Genomic DNA, 20,363 nt, shown 5'->3' on the forward strand with positions numbered 1-20,363 from the left:
TGACATGTATTCATATCACATAAACATTTATCCTTCAGATTATAAACATTTGTTGGATTTTTATAATATCTCCATTAGTCCAGTTTCATATGCAATTGGAAACTTAGTAGTTTCAGATAGCTGCTAACAGTGCTTATCATTCAAATAATGATCATGCGAACTCTAGAGATATCCCTGAAGGTCAGAGAAACTATCCTAAAGTAATCTTAGGCTTGGAGAATGTGGATTATATGAAAGATGTCTTTGTGAAACCTGGTAGAAATGACATGAATTTTATTTTTCCTTCAATATAGTTGTCATTTTATTATGCATATAACATGTTGGAGTCATTTAGTTTAATATGGTATATGATTTTTACTTTATTTATCTTCATGTATTTGTTGTAAAGATTAACATTTTCATTTCATAATGAAGATGTAGAATTTATGGTTGTAAAAGTAAAAGGGACCTGGGATTAAATCCTTCACTGTAAGTCTAGTTTACAGTCTTAGAATAACATTAGTTTCCATAATAAAAATGTCAGTGATGGTGTAAACTTGACCCCCACAAACCACTGAATGGAACATGAGACATTCTTTATTTTTTGCTTATTCAAATAGGAAAATATTACTCCTATAGATCTGTTGCTGATTTTCACTTTCTTCTGAAATCTGAAGATGGTATCATTAGCAGAAATTGAACGTTGGATATAATCTGGGTGTGTGTACATGTAGCTGGGACCATTGTGAATGTTTTCTTGGAACTCCAGCTATTTTCAGTTCAGGTTTTCATCAACACTCTCCCTTCTACCAGTCCATAGCTCTGGTCTTGCAAAAATACTAATTATTTTCTGCCTCTTCCATAGATTGTGTTAGGTTAAAAGATTCTTTGTTCATTTTCCCAAATCCATAAGATTATTAAGTGCAAAGTTTTAGAAGCTTGGAGGAACCAGCCTTCTTTCAAAGGTAGAGTTAAAGGAATGAACTCAGAAGGTGTATTATTTCAATACCAAACAGCTATTCGGTGAAGAGAGAGGATAGGAATAGAGTAGAAATAGAGGAACTGAATAGTAGAATCTAAGCATTTTAGAGATTTGAGTGGAGCATTCTTTCCTCTCTTATGAAATGTCTTTGAAATGATTTGGGGCCTTGATTGCATGTTTAGGACTTCAGAGTACTAAGCAGGGGTAGGGGAATTCAGGGCCCTTATTCTGCCTTTACTGAATAGTGTAGCTTTTTTTCTACCTCCTACTGGTAATTATAACGTTTGGAATGATGAAAAAAAAAATGTCATTTTTTTCCTTGGAGAATGCTTTTCTTTCACAGATTCTGAGTTTAGAGAAGATCTTTAAACGAATGGGTACTAGACAGAAGAGTCATTTTAAGTCCTTCTTATCCCAACATTTGAAAAAGCAGTTTATTCATAAAGCTTACACTTTTTTCAAAGGAGCCATTTAATTCATTATGGAGTAGTATGAAGTTGTTGAGAAAGATATAGCAACCTGATTCATTTGAAATCACAGGACAAATAGACTTTAAAAAGCACATGCATTCATTTTGACACTAATTATGTGTCTTTTGCACATGCGGTATCTCATGTCACAAATTGCTCTCATTTGCTTCTCACTGCAGAATGTCTCTGAAATGAGATGCATGGAAAATGCCTTAAACAGGTGGATGTGGAACAGGTCAGGGCTATAGGAATTCTGGTGGAAGAGGGGTGAGTAGAAGAAGGGAAAATATGAAGGTGTCTTTAAAGTCACTAGAATTCATAGAAAATTCATTCAACATGATATTGACCCATGCCATAAAGTGGAATATAAATATTTCTAAATATTATGTATCCTTTTAATCATGACAGCAACACAAGAGAGCCATGTATACACCAGACATTGTGCTAAGATTATTTTCTTTGTATATGATTATTGCCTTTGGTCTTTAAAAGGAACTTCCATAATAAACATTTAATACGATATATACATATTGCCATTTTGTAGATGAAGAAGCTAAGGTGGTTAAGGAATTTACCTAAGTTATCTCTAAGATGTGAGCTTTCACAACACCATTAAGAAAGGAACTCACTTTGAATTCTACTGGGAGATAGCCTCAGATCTTACTAGTTAAGGAATCAGACGAGCAAGACTTAATTCTACTGGGAGATAGCCTCAGATCTTACTAGTTAAGGAATCAGACGAGCAAGACTTCCCTCCCTCCAATGCCAACTATTACTTCTGATGTAATAGCTATAAATCAGAGATATTTTTTAGGTCCCCTCCTTGGTTCAATTAATTTGTTGCAGTAACAAAGAATTTAGAGAAATATTTTACTTTCTAGATTTTCGGTTTATTATAAAAGGATATGATTTAGAAGCAGCCAGATGGAAAATATGCACAGAGCAAGGTTGGGGAAAGCATGCAGAGTGCACGCACCTGCAAGTGTTCACCTACCTAGAAGCTCTTCAAATCTTGACCTTCTAAGTTTTTTTTAAAGTTTATTTATTTTCTTACATTGTTGTTCATTTTCGTACAATATTTGATTTCTCCCCTCACTGCAGTTCTCTCACTACCAGAGCACCCATGGCCATCACCATAGTCCCTTGTGCTCGTCCCTCCCCTGTTTTGACCCCTTTTCCTCCTCTTACCCTGCTGCATGGCTCAGATCTAAGTTTTTAATAGAGCTCAATCTGTAGCCCCTCCAGGCTTCCAAATCCCTGAGGTGGGGCTGAAAATGCCAACCCCCTCATCTCAGGTTATTCACCTCATTAACATAAATTCAAACCAGGATGTTTTAAATGACTGTAAGGGGCAGGACAGGGCACAAGGCAGGTTTTCTGATCCCATGCAGACCGGGTAAAGGAGGAGTCAGAGTCCTCAGTAGTTTTGCAGGTTTTTTATTTGGGGTTCACCAGGCATATGGCAGGCAGGGGTGCTGGCTGGGGGGCTGGGAGGCTGGCAGGCCTCCCAGCCCCCAGCAAGTCCTCACTCTATCTGGGCTCTCTAGCGTTCGTTCTGCTGCTTCTCGGCTTCGGCTTCGGCTTCGGCTTCGGCTTCGGCTTCGGCTTCGGCTTCGGCTTCGGCTTCGGCTTCGGCTGCGGCGGCTGCTGCTGCTGGTGCTGGTGCTGCTAGCGTCCCCCCGTGATGCCGCCCTTAAAAGCACAGTCTTAGCTCAGCTGAATCCCATCTACCTATGCCCACACCCTATTCCAGGTGCCCACCATCAGGCATGCATTCAGGACAAGGATCCATCATCTATCCTGATGGCGGAAGGGCAGAAAAGCCTGATATTTTCTTTACCCTACAATGACAAAACAACTTTCTGTCACAGGAAATTCGTTTAGAGTTTGAGGAGCTTTGTGCCAGAAATGGGGACCTAGAGCAAATATATTTTTCTTTAGGCCAGTGTCATTGAATACTGCAGGGATTGAAGCCCAGGCAAGTGGATTCCTGAGCCCATTATATGTCTCAGTTCACAGATCTATCAGGATCCTTGTCCTGCATTCTTCTAGTTTCCTGCCTCTGAGCTCTGAAGAACACTTGATGACAAACAGGAAGTTTGCTGCTACAGGATTAACCTGAGTTTGGCATTGCAATCCACTGTTGAATCTATTTAGCACAGGAGGAGAGCTTTATAAATGATGCAAGAGTTTCTTAGAGTTCTTTATAGAACAATTTAAATAAGGCTAAAAACAACCAAGAGGAGAGAGAAGTACACATTCATTTTCTCTGAATATGAACAAAAACAAAAGCATTTGCTACATGGTGTGAATTGGAAGAATCTTGTATTATTGAACTGGTTCTTGTTGCCTGATAATGGACAAGATTAGCGTCACTTTTCTGTAACTAAGCCTGTAATGGTGTCACAGCCTATTTGATACCAATTGGTGTTCCTGGGGTCTTTGGTATAAAGCAACCTTTGCAAATGAGTAGTCAAAATTGTTGAAATAAGGAATAAAACCAGAGAGTAAAAAACGAATAGCTATTTCAACACTTAATTTCTTTTAATTTTGAGAGTTTTACATATGTGCCGCCGCTATTAATGGGTGGGATGCTGATGATGGGGGAAGAGTTTTAAATTGTAAATTTATTTTCACCTGAGCTGCAGAATTCAAACCTGGCATGCCTTACACGTAATGCAGTTTGACAGTTCATTTGAAATAAATGTGCCGATAACCCTTAAAAGTGGTAATAAAATACTCTTTGCTCCACTATACAGATGATTAATACCACTAAAGTAATTAAATTCCATTAGGCTGAGGTTCACATACCCAAGGAATTGGTGCCAGGATTTAGCCTTTCTCTAGTGAGGACAAAAGACTAATGCCTTTTAAAGCCATGTTTCACCAGGAAAATCCCAGGGAAGTCTATATTAACTTAGGACATCTGCTTGTTGTGATTGTTTGAGGTATTGATGCATTGGATCATTAGCAGGGTAGCTTGAACTAGTGTTTTCCTGTTGACAAGGATCTCTCACCAGGAGCTGCTAGCTTTCTGCAAGGGGAGAGAGAAAGCAAAGCAGGGCAGCCAAGTTGAGTCCTGTGAATGGCTTTGACTTACAGAATTATTGCTAACTGTATAGTATCTGATGGTAGGAAACAGCATTTTGCCCCCAGCCATTTTTCCCAAGATCAAAGCCAAAGTAACTCTGTCTCCTGCTGTTTTGTAGCTGTAGATTCTTAAAGACTGGCATTATTGTCGTCGATGAACAGTTTGCCCTCTTTCAGATGGCTGCAGTAATGACCCACAGGGGAGGCAGCGGTTAGGCCGTGCTGACAATGTGACCAGGTGCTGCAGCATAAGCGTTTCATTAAATATTGAAGCAATGGTTTTCAGTTACAGTGGCAAAAAGGGAATTTGGTCTATGTCCAAATATGTGGCTATTTTTTTCCTTCAACCTCTTCTAATCACATTATTTTTTGCATGACCTTTCTGCTGGAAATTAGCTGCCTCCCTGAAAAGCATTGCGTGTAATATATCTAAGGCAATTCTGCATTCCACTTTACACACTAGTAATCATTCTTAATGTATGAATGATTTATTTACCTTTTTTCCCCTTAAACATGCAAGCCATAAAAATCAACCTTATAATTATTTTGGTTTTCAGAGATATCAGATGAAAAAATCTTGAATTTCTAAGGGATGGTTTGCAGAAGCTGAGAAGAGGACACACGTGCATTTAAGAGTTAGTTTTTATGTGTGTCATGTGAAGCACTTTTACAGCATCAACACCCTTTCCATTGGGAGACCATGTTAAACTTGTCTGTATAATTTTGTGAAACTGAATTCAGTAGAGAAGAACTGCAGTCATTTCAAAAGGAACGTAGTTAGTTGCCAGTTTATTAGAGTGGGATCTGCTCCTCAATTTACCATGTGCAGGATAACTAACAAATCATACAAATGGCAAGAATGACAGGGCTACACGTCCCATGACAAACTGCTATGTGGCTTCCTGATTCTCTGATTCTACCTTGTTGAAGAGAGTGAGACTTAATATAAGAAAAATATTTATTAACTATAACATAACTATAAGTTAATATTTATTAACTATAAATATATATTAACTATAAGAAAAATATTTATTAACTACAAATATTTATTAACTAGTAACCACAGGAAAGAAATGGACTTCAAACTTGTAGAGGAAGCATGGTGTCTACTGGAGGCAGTCACAGGTGGACAGCAAGCAAAGTGTACCGAAACACAAAACAAAACATGTAGGAAAGAACACAGAATTTAAATAAATATCTCTCCACTTATCTCCACCTTCAAAATCTCACCTATTACTAAATAGCTATATATTTTACACACTGAAATTTTCTGAAAAATTAAATAGAGTTTCTTCAGATTAAGTGCACTTTGCTGGATTTCCACATTTAAATGAGCTTCCAATCATCATTCAAGAAAACCTTTTTGGCACTTTCCAACCAATGGTTTGACATAAGATTATTATTGCTCTAGGGAACAAATTAAACTGCTTTAGGTTGGGAGCATGTAACAATGCACTGAATTTGACCATGAGATTGCCAATACACATGATAATGACACTAAAATAAGTTCTTACTATTATTTTTTCCTCTTTTTGTTTTGCTTGTAGTTTGGATAAACTGAATTAAAATGCCATTATAACTTATCTCTTAGTCTTTTTCTTACTGTTTCCTGTTATATCTTTAGTCTATTGTTCTTCCTTCTCAAATTCATAGATGTGAAATTATGCAATTAAGAAAAAAAACTTATTTGAAAATGACTACTGAACAGATCTTTAAATTATGACTAGAATTGTTAGGGGGAAAAGGATGTCCTAAAGCTAATTCCATACAGGCTTTGTGGACTCCACCCCCACCCCAGGCCAAAGTCAAAGACACTGGGAACTCCAAATCCCATCACCACCAAAGGGAAGGTGGCTGGGACCTGAGGGTGAGGTTGAGCAGCCAGGTTGGTATAAAGCCAGACACATGGGCTTTGGAGGGGTCCCCCATTTTGACTCTCTGCCAGCTCGCAGCGTCTGGCCAGCTCTGAGAGTGCTTTTTGTGTTTCCAGGTCGGCGGATCGGGTAGGATGCATTAAAGACTTTATTTCACTATTTTCTCCCTGAGTTGTACATTTTCCTTATTTCCTTTTCCCTTGTAAATAAACTTCTTATTAACCTTTTGTGTATGCCTGTAGTGGAGTATTAATCAGTCCCTTGTAAGCACGCGGGTGAGGGCCCACAGCCAGGCGACCCGTTCAATATTGGGGCTGCCCTATAACAGCTGGCGCCCAACGTGGTTTCCAAGCTTCACCCATGGTTGACCAGCCCAAAGTAATTTTTCTTGCGTTGGTCACCATAAAGCGCACTAGGTCTGCAGGACTCCAACCCGTTCAATATCGGGGCTGCCCTATAACAGTATTAGCAAGCAACTTAAAAGAGATGTAAGAAAAATTTCAATTCTTTGAATTGTTGTTTCCTTGTGCTTGTATTTGTTTGCAGTGCTTTAGGAAATGACTTCATTATTAAATTCTCAAGAATATAGAGATTTACAGAGAATAGAAAAAAAATTGAGGTTACTGCAGATGGACACAAATAATGAAAAAGAAGAGTAACAATAGTGTAAAGAGTAAATGCTATATCAAATTTGTTTAAACTGTCCACACTGAGTCCATGATGTTATCAACAAGCTAGTACTTTTATATTGAAAATTATCCATATTCCTGAGTCTGCTTCAAGAGATGACAACTGGGCAAATGCTAGGGCTGTATCGTGCAAACAGAAATGAATACAAATGTGTCTCTTGCCAATACCACTGCTTGTAGCAGAGACAGCCAAATAGTTCCAAAAAAATGTTCATGATATTCCTCAAAAGACTATCTATTTATCTATTTTCAAGTACTACATGGGAGAGTTTCTCTACCTGAAGAGTTTTTACAAGCAGTGGTGACACCTTCAAAGTTCAGTCTTGTGAAAATGAAATATTTTTGAGAAGTCAGTAGGGATTGAAAAACCATTCGTTTTTCAGTATAATGTGAACATTCTATTTTGACACAATTTCCTCTTCATTTCTTCATGACAATTTGCATGCCCATTTTAAATTATTCCCCACTATACAATGGTATTTTTTGGGCTTCTTTGAAATACATAAATATTAAGGATAGATCAATGGCAGAGAGCATGTCCAAACGATTGCTGGCAAGTCTAGCACGTGGCCAAAAGGGAACTCTTTTTGATAGCTAGAGGAAAGATTGAGATGCACTTCAGATGGGAAAGGAGCGGATGTTTTCCTAGATTAGCAATTAAATGGTCTCTGTTTAGAATAGGAAGATGTTGTAATATGAAATATTAAAGGTTTTCTTTTTAAAATTATTTTGTGATTAAATGAATGTTTTAACTTTTAGGTTCTTTTGTGGGTTCCTGACTTTGTGAGATAAGGCCTTAAAGATTCTAAAATTGTCTTTTTAGGAGAAATCCTATTTCAGAATGTTTTATGTTTATGACTTAATAATAAAAATCAACAAGTGTTTATTAAGTAATTGTAGACATATATCTTTGGAAATAATGTAGCTAAGGCATCTGAGCTCTTAGACACTTAATTTATAGAGACTGGCCCTTTGGTGGTGCTCTCCCTGAGGATCTTGCATAGCCTTTTAAAGGTTAAGTCATGGCTCACCTGATATTTTGCAGAATGCCGGCACACTGGTGATTTTCCCACTTCATATACCCTAAATTTTCTAATAAAATTACTTCCATTTTGAACTTTTTCTCTGAAGTCTGACTCCTTTTGAGATATTTATTTATTTTTTGGGTTTTGAACTATGTAGCACTGATGGATAGGGCCAGAATTTGATCAACACAAGGACATTACAAAATATACACATTCAAGGAAAAGCTGATAATTAAGGATTGGGGTTTTAAAGGAAAATATTAAGGGATTCAGTGGAATACAGGTAGAAGGGTAGTGTTAGGGACTACGTATTTGTCTCTTCCCCAAATTCATAGGTTCCTAATACAGTCCAATGAGATTATATTGGGGTTATGGTCTTTGGGAGATAATTAGATTGTGAGGGAGGCCTCTTGTGATTGGATTAGTGCCCCTATAAGAAGAAATCTGAGAGAGTTTATTCTTTCTTTCTCTGTTGTGTCAATAGTGTACTTCTAGCTTCATTTTATAAAAGAGGTGACTAAAGCACAAAAATATTAAAACAAATAAACCCAGGGCATCTTTGTGGTAAAGGGGAAGTCAGATAAAACTGGTGTTGTCTGACTCAAACACCTTGTCCACATAAAAACTTTTATATAAAAACCTTTGAAAGTGTGACCTTAATTCATTTATGTCAGACAAGTTGACTGATGTTGCAAGGAGGCTGCATGAGCCTTTTCAGAATTTCCAGTCCACTTGGAACTTTTACTTAGGACAAATCACACTAGCCTAAGGGCTTATTTGCAAGTCCCTTGTGGCTCTTGACATAATGTCAAGTTGACAAAATGTCAACTGCTTCAAGTTAAAGAGAAAATCACCCAGTGGGTGTACTGAAGCTAGCCAGGACTGGCTGACAACCAGTTGTTACATTGGCATGAATTTTGTAAGCCCATCACTAATTATTACACTTATGGCTAAAAATTATAATAAAAATAAAGGTAATAGATACTCAGAACTCACCACTTCTATGGTGGTGTAGGGGTTAAGTCTCAGGGCTATCACACTATCACTGCTGTGGTCTGAGTTCCATCCCTGGCCAGTGAGCTAAACCACAGGGCACAGCAGACCTCTCCTGTCTTGCCTGCTGCTCCCCTTAGCAGTGTATTTCAGTAGATCTGCCTGTTCTGCTCCCCACTCTGTCTCTGGTGAATCCACTCACACCCTGTACCTCTGGCCTACACCCCAATTCTTTCACACATAAATAAATAAATAGATAGATAGATAGATAGATAGATAGATAAATAAATCTTTTAAAAAATCCCTCACCATTTAAGTACTTCATGCCATCTTACCATTGTCTGTGGTCTTGAAGTCATCTACATCTGCTGTATCTTTATGGTGAAAATATTATCAAATGTTATGCTAGAGCACATCTTTTCTCATACTCTCCATTAAGTATTGCCATGTTAGTAACTTGAAATCAGTCATGATGGGAGTATTTACACCAGAAAAATTGGCAAATTGTATAATCAGAGCCCTACTTTTCCCTCTCCGAGAGCTAGCTGTGAGACACTTACTGACACACCTCTAGATACAGCTTTTCAAGAATTTCATTGTGATTCTCTTGAACATTCCTTTAACAAGAACTGCAAAAACGATCTAGGCTACACTTAATCTACAGGAGCTCCAATCTCTTGATCATATTGTTTCTGCTGGTTAAAAGATTAAAACTGAGGGGAGGTTTGAAAGAGCAAACATCTTGTTCAAAACTAGTTTCTAGTTAAAGGAAAGGAAATGATGACATCTTGGTAAATTCTCTTATGTCTAAGACACGGATTTTCTTGGAATTTACCCATATGTCAATATGGAGAGAAATCAAACTGGATTTTTCTACCTATAGGGGAACTTAACGTAGCTATATTAAAACAAAAGATAGAAGCGCATTTATAATGAATTTCACCAACTGTGGTTCATAGAGTGAAATACTATTTTTTTTTTAAATTTCTTTCACATTCTTTTTTTTATTTAAAGATTTTTTTTATTTTTGTACAAGAGCTGGGGTGCAGGCCAGAGGCACGGGAGGGTGAGAAGATTCACCAGAGACAGAGTGGGGAGCAGAACATGCAGGCGACCGAAATACACTGCTGAGGGGAGAAGCAGGCGCTACAGGAGAGGTCTGCCTCACCACGTGGGAATCTCCCTAGCCGGCCAGGAATTGAACCCGCATTACAGAGGCTGTGGACAGCTTCACAGCACTGTACTCAACCCGCTGCGCCACTGGGAGGCCCTGGAATACTATTTTTCTCTAAGTTACTAATACTTAAAAACAAAAGTGGGGATGAAAAGGGCATATAAACAACTATGTGACTACAGACATCAATAGCATGTCAACGATTGCTGAAAAGGAAATATGAGGAGAGAGAAATCTGTTTCCGGGAGTCTCTCATGTTGCCTCACTCTGGGTTTTTGGAATTTTCTAGCTCTGTTAAAATATGTTTTAACTTTGGGTGTCTTTAAAGAGGTTACTGAGGTGTATGTCATGTAGTGTTTCCCCTGTATTTTCTTCTCTATATATTTTATGGTTTCAGGTCTTATATCCAGTTCTTTAATCCATTTTGAGTTGGTTTTTGCATATGGTGTGAGATAGTAGTCAAGCTTCATTCTTTTGCATGTAGTGACCCAGTCTTCCCAGCACCATTTATTGAACAAACTTTCTTTGCTCCAGTGCATATTCTTTGCTCTTTTGTAGAAGATTAGTTGACCATAAATCTGTGGGTTTATTTCTGGATTTTCGATTTGGTTCCATTGGTCCATGTGTCTGTTCTTGTTCCAATACCATGCAAAGATAAACAGCTGGCACTATGTCAAATTAAAGAGTGTCTATACAGCCAAAGAGACAGTAACCAAAACAAAGAGACAATTTTTGCACATAACATTAATGATAAAGGACTGATTACAAAAATCTACAAAGAACTGACCAGCCTCAACAAAAACAAAGTGTACAACCCAGTCAAAAATGGGAGGAGAGCTAAAAAAGAAACTTCTCCAAAGAGGATATGCAAATGGCCAACAGGCATATGAAAAAATGTTCAACATCACTTGTAATCAGGGAAATGCAAATCAAAACTACAATGAGATACCATCTTACACCACTGAGAATGGCACATATTAAAAAAAAAAAAACTAGCAACAACAAATGTTGGTGAGGATGTAAGAAAAAAGAATTCTCCTGCACTGTTGGTTGGAGCACAAACTGGTCCAACCACTATGGAGAGCTGTGTGGAGATTCCTCAGCCTACTAAAGATGGAGCTTCCATATGATCCAGCAATTCCACTCCTAGGTATTTACCCAAAGGACACAGAAACATTAATTCAAAAGGACACCTGCACTCCTATGTTTATAGCAGCACTATTTACAATAGCTAAGCTATGGAAACAACCCACATGCCCAAAAACAGGTGACTGGTTCAAGAAGATGCTTTACATATACAGCAATCAAAAAAGATAAACTCATGCCACTTGCAGCAACATGGATGGAGCTAGAAGGGATCATGCTCAGAGAAATAAGCCAGAAAGAAAAAGAAAAATACCGGAGGGTCTCATTCATAGCAGGACTTTAGAAAACCTAAATAAGGGACCAGGAAAAAGACTAATTATAGTAAAGAAAAAATCAAAATCAACAAGCAACTATAAACCAGAGACACACTAAGGGGGTGGGGGGGAGAAGGGAATAGGGATCAAAACAATGGGGTGGGAATTGTATGGGGACTATGACCAAGATGAAAATGCATGCACTGTGCAGAAATGAAAAATGACATAAAAATATATAAAATAAAAAAGTAAATAAATAAAACTATAAAAAATATGTTTTAACTCGGATGAGTTATGGGTCTAAGGGAGAATTTTTTTGTCCCAGGGTGCACGTTTTCAGCTTTGAAATTCTTTTACATTTTTATTCTTCATGCTGATGAATCAGTGCAGATTTATATTACCATGTTATTATGGATAGTAGAGACTGTGTCTCTTTGAAAGTAATGACATGTGATTGCTTACTCCATTATGTTCAATGGGACTCAGTTGTTGCCATCCTTAGGGACTCAATCCCATTGAAAGTAATAGTGTGAGACTGGCCACATTGTTACTGTGCTTTAAATTGGATAGAATTTATACTGATCAGTATAGGCCTGTCACAGAAGTCTCACTTTTTAAAGATGTAGAGTTGGCAAAGTGTTTTGACCAGCAGTTACAAAGTTTAATTGCCTGTTTGGAGAATGCATTTGTACTATGTAAAACATTCATTTCGTAACACTGAAAAGTTTTAACATTTAGCCTCTGAACTGTTAGAGAAATTCATAACATTTCAGGAAAATTGTTTTAAAACTTTAATTCTTTCTTAGTTGTGCTAAATTCAGGTGCTTCAAGAATGAAGACATTCTTTATCTTGGATGTTAATTACTTTCTTGTTCTTAGAATAATTTTATTTTTATAACTGGAAGGAACTGTTATAATATCACATTTTAGATGAGGAAACTAAGGTCAAAGTATCATAATTTACCCTGGTGAAGGTCACAAAGGAAGAACTTCATCATAAAACAGAGACCACAAGAACACTGAGTCAGATTACCAAATCCCAGATAAATCTTTGAAATTGGTACTTTTTATACTTGGAAATACATTGAATTATTTCAGGATCAATGTTACATTGTTATTTCTTACATTAGCATTAGCAAAGTATTATTTTGTTAGTTGCTACTATCACTGAACCATGGATATACCTTGATATAGATATGAAAATAGTTTTTTCTATTATATTTTTATAATATTTATAAAATTTATAAAATTTATAATATTATATTTCTATTATATTTTTCTATTATATTATATAGTTTTTTCTATTATATGAAAATGTGATTTCAAAATTATATATTTCAATTACAACAGTTAATCGTCTGTTTTTAATTATAGGACCATACTTTATCCTCGACAAATTTTATTTGTTTTTTTAAAGTAAACTTCCATACCAAACCAAATAACCATACCAATCTTCACATTTAGCAGTCAGAGTTGTGACTACCTTTGCTTGGGGGAGAGTAGTAGTCATGGTTGGTTTGGGGCTAACAGGGAATGGTGGAAGGGGTTGCTCTGGATGCTGATAATATTCTATTTCATTATCTAGTTTGGGTGCTGCTTACATAATTGTGCTTAGTTTGTGAATATTCTTTCAAGCTCTACTTTTCTGTATGCATACTGTAGTTGAATAAAAAAATTAAAATGATATACAAATATAAGGGATATCATTTTAAGATACCCTAAGAAACTTAACTTCCTTTTTCAAAAGCCCTCCTAGAGCTTTTTCTTTTTCTTTTTTTCTGTAATAGTAGAAGGCAGAGGTCAGTGAACTACAACCATTGGGTGAAGTTTGACCCTCTGCCCGCTTTTCTATAGTCTGTGAGTTAAGAACGATTTAACATTTTTGAATGCTTGAAAAAAAATCAAAGTAAGAATATTTCATGACACATGAAAATGATATGGCTCTCAAATTTCAGTGTTTAAAAGTAGTTTTATTGGAGCACAGCCACTCATTTGAGTTTGAATTGTTTGCTCTGTTTGCTTTGCTGCATTACAGCTGCTTTGTCACCACAATGGCAGCAGTTGTGACAGAGATGACATGCCCTGCAAAGCCTAAAATATCATTATATCCAATCACCTTTTAAGAAAAATTTGCTAACTCTGGCAAACGAGTCAACCTTGATAATATTGATAATATTGATAAATTTGATAATATCAACATTTAAATAGTGTATGAAATCCGGCAACAGTTAACTCAAATATTGTCCACACTTATCCAGATTGTTATTTTGGACATTAATTGTTCATCAGATCCTATATAGGAGTAATGAAAGCAAAACTAGTAGCACCAACAACTTCAAAAAGATATATTCTCTGGGGTTATTACTACCTTCCCTTGTCCTTTCTCCTACTTGTTTTCAGCATCGTTGTGGGACTAGTTGAAATTCCTGCTGACTCAATTCATGCCCCTAGGCTGGTGATCTGGTTATTGTTTTACAGTCTTCATGTGGGATCACACCTGCCTTTGTCTTCAAGAAGTGTTGATGTACCAGAACCACTTTTGAACCTCAAATATCTGCCTGAAATTGTTCAGTTAATTGTGCTTGTTAAAACCATTTCTTCAACTGAAATCAACCATCTTCTGAAAGTCACACACATATACACACACACACACACTTTTCCATGCCTCTCTGGGAGCAATTGTTTTCATATTATGTCTTGATCTAGTATACACTTAGTTTCCTTTGATATGGTTAATAGTAGCAACCTAATTAACACTAGTTGTCATTTGTTAATAAGAAACTTATTGAGAAGTAAGAAAGAGAAAAAGTGGTGAATGCTCAAGTATAGTCAGGGCCAGAGGAAGTCAAAGATCATAAGGCAAGAGAAACTGGATTATTCAGCTATGATCAAAGCAAAATTTTCATGTGATACTATGAGAGGGCAAGAAGGATCTTGTAATGCAGATCCACCTGAAAGAGGGAAATGGCTGAATCAGTCACTTCATTCTGGAGCTATGCCATCATTCTGTAAATACTTCTCTGTTTTTATCTCCTACTTATTCCACATATGCATATGGCACAAGAGTCTGTGATTATTGGACAGTCTTGAAAGGTGGTCACTGTGCACCCACGAATATGGGTGACAGCATGTTGTTGTGGCTATAAGCATGGTCCCTGCAGCTAAAACATCCAGCTGTCACTTCCTGGTTTTATGCCCCTGGGCAGGTAATATATCTTTACAATGATTCCATTTCTTCTTGGATAAGGTAAAGTTAAATGAGTTAATACAGGTGTTTTGATATGTGCTCAGTTAACAGGATCTATTATTGTTCCACAGTGGTCTCTCAGTAGCTAAAAAGAGTCTTCAGTAGAATACTGGATGCCAGTAAAGTAATAGAGCAGTATTGATAATGCATGAAGTAACTCTAAATAGCATTTTTCTTTTGCCTAAAATGTAACTGTTTTGCCACATCCTAAAAATAAAAAAAAGTTTGTTTGTGGATGCCATCAAGCTTAAAATTTGCATCCTAAAAATTTTAGGCCTTACCAACCTGCATTCATTCATTCATTGTACAAACAGTCATTGAGTAGCTACTGAGTATCTGTACCATACCAGACCCCGGGGAGACATCAGTAAGGAAAGCTCATGTGGTTCTAGGTGGGAAGAAAACAGGCAAACAAACCAAATAAAATCATTGTGAAAGAAATAAACATTTTGTTTTACTGTTGTGAATGAAAAAGTACAGTATTGAACTAGAGAACTGCAAGGAGAAATATGCTTATGACAGAGTGATCTGAGCTAGCAGGGGAAAGTGAGGGCCAAGTAAGCTTAGATTTGGAGGATGAAAAGGAACCAGGCTGACTCTTGGAAGGAGAGCATTCCAGGCACACTGTGCAGTGCTTCTAAAAACCTGTGGTGGAAACCATTTGTCCTGTTTACAAGAACCCAAAAGGATTTGAAGCCTGTTGAGCAGGGTGGAAATTGGAAAAGATGATGACAGTGAGGAAGCAGGTCAGGTGCAAATTTTGCAAGGTAGGGATGCAATCTGATTTCTGGTTTAACTTCATATGAAGGTCCAACTGGCTGCTATATAAATAATTGGCATGGTTGAAATGCAGGATTATAGCTAGAAGACTGGTGAATTAATGCACAAAGTTCATGCTCTATAACAGAAGCATCTATGACATGCATGTGTGCTCATGTGTGCATGTATGTACATACATGTCTATGTGTGCCTGTGTGTGACTTGGAACATATATGCCATGATCCTTAGCAAATCATGCAGGAATTCAAATTACCACTGTGAATAAATCAATGAGCTTATATAGAAGAATACATGTCTAAAATAAGTATTATGAGCACATACTCATTTATCTCTATAATAGATGAAATACCTTAAAAATAATATAATGTAATTTAAGGTACATGCAATTTAGGATTATTACTTAACATATCAGTGATATTTACTTATGTTTCAAGCTTTTTAAAAAATCATTTAAAGGGAAAAATACTTGTATCACTCCAAACCTGTATGTTCATGAAAAATCTCCCTTGGTTTCCTTATATATGTGAAAATATACATCAATAAGCATATTGGTAAGATAAGGGACAACTGTTATTGAAATAACTGTTGGGGAGAACTGGGTGAAAATGACCAGGTGGAAGCACCTCAGCTGTATTCTGCTCAGGCAGTATGATTCTATTGAAATTTCAAGTCTCTCTGGGGTTTTTTTCCAATCAGCCGCCTGGCCTAGAAACTCATGATGTGAATTTTTGATGGCAAAATTAGAAAATAAAGTGCCCTTCTCTTTTAAAAATAAATTTTGAATTCAAGAAGTGATCTGGCTAGACACTTCGATAAACTACCTTTACATTCATGATGAATGAATATAACATGGACAAGAAGCTTCACCTGGTTCCTCATTAATATGATTATATCCTGAGCTGGTGATGAGGTGGGACAGGTTCTGTACTTGCATATTCTAACTAATTTATTCCAGAATGAGAACCAAGTCAAGTGAATCCACATGAGAACTTACCATGCCATGTAGGAAAAGTACATAAATATCCTGAAATAGCCCCTTTCCTTAGGAAAGGGACACAAAATCCAATGTGAGTCAAGTTATTCAACCTGGAGTTGGTTTTCCCCCAGTCCCTCCCTCCTTTGTCCAGTACTAATGCAGACAAATGCTCTTATCCTCCCATCCAGAGGTTGGCAGTTTGCCAGCTGCAGAGACATTAGCTCCTCATTAGCTCCTTGTCATCTGCCCACAGATCCACATCCCAACCAGAACAAAGTAAAGTGACTTGGCCCATTTGAAACTTTGGTCATTGAAAGAGGGAAATCCAAACCATGGGATTGCTTATGGATTTTATGAGTTAGCTGTAAAAGAGAAATTCCTAGGTTATTTTGATTTGAGATAGTAATGGGAAGGTTGGCCAGCAAATCATTTAATCATGTAAAACATTGTGGTACTTTTTTTTTCTTTTTTTTTTAAAAGATTTATTTATTTATACAAGCACTGGGGTATAGGCCAGAGGCATGGGAGGGTGAGAGAATTCACCAGAGACAGAGCGGGGAGCAGAATAGGCAGAAGAACCGAAATACACTGCTGAAGGGAGCAGAGGGCGAGACAGGAGAGGTCTGTCGCACCATGTGGGAATCTCCCTGGCTGGCCGGGATTTGAACCGGCACTGCAGAGGCTGCTGACAGCTTCACAGCGCTGGGCTCAACCCGCTGCTGTGCCACTGGGGAGGCCCCATTGTGGTACTTTTATAAATTCAGGTGCCAAAATTGGCCTCTGGGTTCCAAATCAGAGACTGTCTTTGATTTTTTCCTCTGGAATATTTTCTTTGTTGATTATTGTTATTATTCTCTTTAATATGATAGCATTACAAAATCGCAGAATAACAAAATGGAGAGATCTATGTTCTAAGAAATAATTTTGAAATGTCCCAGGCAAAAGAATTCAGGCTGTTCTAAAATTCTTTGCAATATTGAACAGGGAAAGCCTATGTGATAAAGAAACAATTGTCATTTAACATCCCTCCATTTATTTTTTGTTCATAGATCTTGTCCCAGTCAATCTGTGGTTACAGAAAGTATCTATAAATTGTGCACATCAGTTAAAGTTTTGAAGACAAATACCCCCAAATCTGTCCTTTTGTTCATTTCAGCCATTTGGGTCATCAATTTTTGCCACCCCGCAAACTAATCTTCTAAAAGCTTCACCCAGCTAGCTTAAAAACATTTGAGAATTCTAAATTGATTGCTTGTATATGATTTTGTCCTTGCTGTTCTTTTAGAGCTCTGATTTTCACTGTTGCTTCTACTCACTTAAGGTCTAAGAATTAGGCAATTAAGAAAGTAATGGTTAATTATAATCTTTTATAGACTCAGTTAAAATGCCTGCCACAAGCTTGGTTTCTCTTAGGACTGATCTGATTTTAGTACTTGGTATCTATGCCAACCTTTATCTTTATATTCAATAATAAAAACCGATTCCACAGGAAATGATGCAATGATGTGGTTGGTCAATGTCCCCAAACAGGGAGTCGCTTTGTTGGGATGGAATATTTAGGCTTGTACTGACCTTATAATATGTGCTTACATATTTCAGATAACCAAAAGAGTTTAGGGTGTATATATAATAGATTCATTTGTGATATGGAGTGTTCTAGATGGGAAGATCTCACATTTTCAGAGGAGCTTTACTTAAATTGTAATATTTCCATCCCTGAAAATACTCAGAAGGGACAAATATAATTTTCAATTGGGATAGTCTTATTTCCCTCCTGCTTATTAGAAGGCTGCCTTTAATAATATTTTCAAAATCACTTCTACTTCTACGTAATACATAGGTTCGGTGACTTATTTAACATTTAGTATTTGATATGTGCTGTGTGTGTGTTGTGTGTGCAGAGACAGGGGACTTGTCTTAATACCTGTCCCTTCCCCCTCTATCTAATTTGCATAGGGTGTTTTCATGCTGACAGATCAAAAAAACCAAGCCCCTGGCTGTTTGAGTCTCTAACCATAGCTGCAATCAGAATTTCCTGTGGACATAGTCCATTAATCTATAGTACAAATTGTATTTTTATAAGATATATTTTCCAGAATTAAAGAAAAATTAATTTCAGGACATGCATGAATTTAATTGAGTAAGTGATGGTTATGTGGTAACCAGCAGCATTCAAACAAAGTCTAGCCTTCAGACACTGAACTGCATTGTTTTACCTAAAGGCACAACCCCTCTGGTATCGTACTTTAAAAAAATATTCTGTGTGCTTTCCTAGTTTCTGTTCAAATATACATATCGACAAGGAAACCAAAATATATAGCATTCACAATCCATGCTTTCAAATTCAGAAGTAGAGTTATCACAAACATACTTCATAACTCAGCAATGCATAAAAAATGTTTAAATAATAGATGGAGATGACAGACGTCATAAACACATATGAAATGGATACAGTCGAACCTGGCAAATTTTGAGATGTGGTTTCAATCACAGTATTTTTTGTTGGTTTTTAGATGTGATCTTAGGCAATTTTAAATTAAGGCAAGTGTCACCTTTAATTTATTGTCAGGTGGAAAGCACACTTATTTTGTACTCTAAGGATTTATTCAACTTAACTCTGTAATTGCTAGCAATATACAAGCTCATTATATTACAATTTAGTATATTTGATGCCAGCTGTTATGGAGTTAATGGCAAAGTCGAAAGAAATGACATAAAGCACACTCTCATGTTTAGTGCAACCATCATAACATCACAGTTAAAGATCTCCAGTCGGTTCCAGAGTTCACTTTAGTATTATTTCTTACTATTGTCATAAGGGAAAAAATAGATTTTTCTTCACCAAATATTGCACTTGATATTTTGCTAAACATTAAACTTTTTGTCTCTCGCTTAATTAATATGTGGAGAAAAAAAAAAAACCTCTTGTACCTATTTTCTTTTTCTGAAAGTTATTTTTGGCAAAGCTGCAATTTCAAAACTATTTTTCCCCTCACAGAAGTGGATTTTGAGAGGTGTCTGCATAAAACTAAGATGCAAATATGCTTTTAATTAGGTTATGTGTCGCTCAGTTATTTTTCCCTTCTGGATATAAGTTGAATATTTCATACTTATATTTTAATAGAATCTGTGGCTCATAGGGGAAATTACCAAGAATAAAAACAGCCTAGCAACCCTATATGAATTCAGTAGCAAAGTTCTGAAATTAGAGAAAGAAATTTTCCCTGGATTATAAGGAATTATATCTATGTAAGATAAATTTTATATTGTTAATAACTACCATGATTATAATGATTGTTTTCAAAATTTTGACACAACAAATGACACTTTTTATCATTTCCAGATGTAGTTAGTTATTGTTAAAACTGTTACCTTTGGAATACTTGTAAAATGTCACTTGCAAAATTTTCCAGTTTTGATATCAGATAAGTTCTTTTTTCTAATTTTTTTTGTCATATATGGACAAAAGACAACATTTGATATATTAAAATTGAACAGCTGTTGGAATAAGAAATAGGATAACAAATTATGTTTTTAATTATAGGAAACTTAAAAATGTCCCTCCACTCTCCTGATTATATTTTAACCAGTAACTTTACACATTTTGCAAATTTATGTATTTAACTTGGGAGAACCCACTCTCTTTACTGTGTGACACATAAAAACAGAAAAGGCGTTTCCAGG

The sequence above is a fragment of the Talpa occidentalis genome, unplaced genomic scaffold (assembly GCF_014898055.3).
Source record: "Talpa occidentalis isolate TD23 unplaced genomic scaffold, MPIMG_talOcc4v2.1 talOcc4.5, whole genome shotgun sequence".
Classification (NCBI taxonomy): Eukaryota; Metazoa; Chordata; class Mammalia; order Eulipotyphla; family Talpidae; genus Talpa; species Talpa occidentalis.